The sequence below is a fragment of the Capsicum annuum genome, chromosome 12 (genome assembly GCF_002878395.1).
Source record: "Capsicum annuum cultivar UCD-10X-F1 chromosome 12, UCD10Xv1.1, whole genome shotgun sequence".
NCBI lineage: Eukaryota > Viridiplantae > Streptophyta > Magnoliopsida > Solanales > Solanaceae > Capsicum > Capsicum annuum.
Genome location: NC_061122.1, coordinates 108520248 through 108523366, shown reverse-complemented (window position 1 = coordinate 108523366; position 3119 = coordinate 108520248). Strand labels below are relative to the sequence as shown.

The 3119-nt window shown below is 34.7% G+C and overlaps 1 long non-coding RNA gene across 1 annotated transcript; it reads right to left on the bottom strand.

Moving 5' to 3' along the window:
* Positions 1-1220: 1220 nt before the first annotated feature.
* Positions 1221-2240, bottom strand: LOC107849866. Its single transcript, XR_007047889.1, has 2 exons — positions 1667-2240; positions 1221-1566 (listed from the first exon to the last, which is right to left on the bottom strand). It is a non-coding gene; the product is annotated as an uncharacterized LOC107849866 (long non-coding RNA).
* Positions 2241-3119: the final 879 nt, after the last annotated feature.

The following is a 3119-nucleotide window of genomic DNA, read 5'->3' as shown; positions in this document are numbered from 1 at the left end:
CAATTATCCTTTATTTACTAGCATCCTAAGGACTAGATAATTTACTTGCTTCAGTGTCTTGTTGAACACTCAGGTCATTACTAGTACCACAAGTAGAAGGAATGTCAATCACCATTGGTTTCTCAATAGCTATCCCATTTGCCTTTGCCCAGGTCCTTGATTTTGCCATTCCATCTTCTGTTTTTCATATATATTCATTGGCTTCACAACCACCTCATCCTTAAGTGTTCACTTATGCCTTACAGTCAGACAAGTGGGATAATACGTTGGCACCTATTCATAAGTAACCGCCCGTGTGAAGACTCTGCTATAAGATCCTTCATTTTTAGCTTAGTAGGCAGAATCTTAGTAGTATCCATCTCTATAAGCATTCTAGCATAAGAAATACGATCAACTATCATTGTGCATTCGTCAGTGTACAATGGTATTCCTAAGCTACTACCAATTTCATCGAGGGATTGGACACCCCAGGAGTTTAAAAGTAAATTTGGTAGCTTTGGTAGCTTAACCCATAATGGAACATTTGGATTAATTTCTTATTAAAATCAAAGTCTGGAGTCCATGCCTTCATAATTATAGGCTTAGTATTCAGCATGAGGAAGTACTCATCATTGTGATAATAAACTTTAAGTTTGGCTATGTAATTCCAATTGATTGCGATGCACCTTTCCTGTGCAGCTATGGTGGGATCAGCTCCCACCATATACAAGATCAAAGCATGTTTCCATTTCTTCGTTTTCAATTCAATCTTATATGAAAAAACAATGTAAATTCTAATACACACATATTTATATCTATTATATATCTATATAGGATGTAACAAACTAAAAACCCTAGCCATTGACTACTAAGAACCGTAGCCATTGACTTATACAATTCCGGCCAACATGGCCACCATAGTCGGTGGGACTATCCCATCGGATGATAGTAACAAAGGAAGTATAGAGGAAACAAAATTAGCTGATCTTTTGAAGACTAAAGTGGTGGATAACTCTAACATTAGGGTTCCGCCTAAACCTGTTATAATGTTGCATGGGGAGCCTAAAATTATGTGGAAATCATTTGAAGTTCGTAATTTAATCATGTAGGAGAAATTACATTATGCAATTATTGGTAAGTTTTTTTATGGTAAACCTCATATTGAAGTATTAAGGAAAATTATTCCAAATCAATGCAGAATTAAAGGGGCAATGCAATATAGGAGTAATGGATGAAAGACATGTATACAAGAGAGGTCATCATTACTAGTTTTCAGCAACTACAACAAAAAGGAAAGACCATACTTAACAGTGATAAATGGAAGTGGCCTTACTTGAGAATTACACCCATAAGAAGCTAAAGGGCAAGGAAGTATTAGGCAGCATAGTTTACATGCATCATATTTATAGGAAATAAAAATAGGAAAAGGAGAGCATGTAGCTAGCCTAGTCTACTACAGCCAACAAAATGGACTCTTAGCTTCATGAGAGGATCTATGGATCGATTTGAGCTTCTTAAACCTGGGTGTAAAACAGGTACTAATATCTTCGTGAGTCCAAGCATCTCCTATCTTCATCTCTTCCAGATCTAAGCATCACAAGAAAAAAAGAGTACGGTACAAATTCAGAGTGAAAATGAGAGCCCTTAAGCAGATGAAGTACTACATTATTGAAGGTAACATCTTTACTCAATTTATTAGATCTCTCAGAGCTGATCAAAGAGCTAGTCAAGGTCTCATTCACCGGAGAACTCAGCTACATAAGTTGTTTCATCAGTGGGCAAGCAACAAGAAGCAAACTCAACAACATAAAGGTAGTTTTACTTACTTTTGTAAGTTGAATAAGCAAGAAAATCTTGAAAAAGATGGCACCTGGTCAATGATTCAAAGATGAAGGCGGCGGAACTCACAGTTGAAGAAGGGAAGCTTCATATTGAGAGGAGGCATGAAGTTGATAGAGATTAGGAAAGTGGATATTTTAGGAAACCCCACTGCCTATATATATTTTAAATGGATCCGGGTTGGACCGGGTCACTCAAATAGTATTAGGCTATTAATTGTATAATGGGTTGGTCCATTTATTTTTTGATGATTATTAATAAAATTCCAAATTAAACCAAAAAAAAAACCTCATCCTTGCGCAATTCCACTATGGTTTCCCCATTTTCACCATATGAGTTTAAATTGTAATGTCATATCTTACGCTGCTAACAGGTTACCTTGGAATAAATTAGACCAATTTAGCTTTTTAGCTCCACATCCATCGCCTTACCTATGACTAGGTCCAATTCTACCGAAGGTGTCTTACACTGCAGCGTTGGATTTCCACCTTCTATAGATGGTTGCTTTTCCCAACGCACATCCTTCCTCTGTAACTTTCCCCCCATTAAATTGGCAAAGATTTTTTTTGGGATTTTAGCATTAAGATGGGGGGGGGGGGATCCCCTTGCAAAGTTGGCCACTGATCAGAAATTAGGCTTATATGAGCCACTTTTCTGCTAGATAATTACTTTTGTGTCCCTTGTATCCTCTGCCTTCGTTTGTGTTTGTCAAATTTTTCCCCTTCCTTGCACCATTTTCAGGCGAGGCGCACGTTAGCACACGATGCGCTAGAGAGAGGAGAGAGAAAAACCCTCCAATATTACAAACTTTTTAATTTATAACATATAAAAATAGTATAATAGCACAAACATTACACAAAAAATACATTAACAATTTTTAAAAATTTAAACATCATTAAAAAAACATATAGAAAACCAATCTTAAAGCTCATTTTACATGTTGAAATAATGCAACAATATAAAAACTATAATGAAATGTAAATCAACTCTAACATCTTAACTTTCAAAATAAAAGAATCATAATTTTAAAAAAAATATGATTATCATACTATGCAATTTATCTCCCTAAAAATAATCAATAAATTATTAATATTATAATTAAAACATCACTCTTTCATGAATAAAAATAAAATAATTACAAATAACAAATAATAAAATATAATAATTGGGAGATATAGGACAATAGCATAAATACCAATGACAAGTGAAGATGATAATTCGAATATGTATTTTAAATTGAAATGTTAAGTGATATTCATCCTCACGATGTTCTCAAATAGTAAATAGGCTAGTTACTCTCA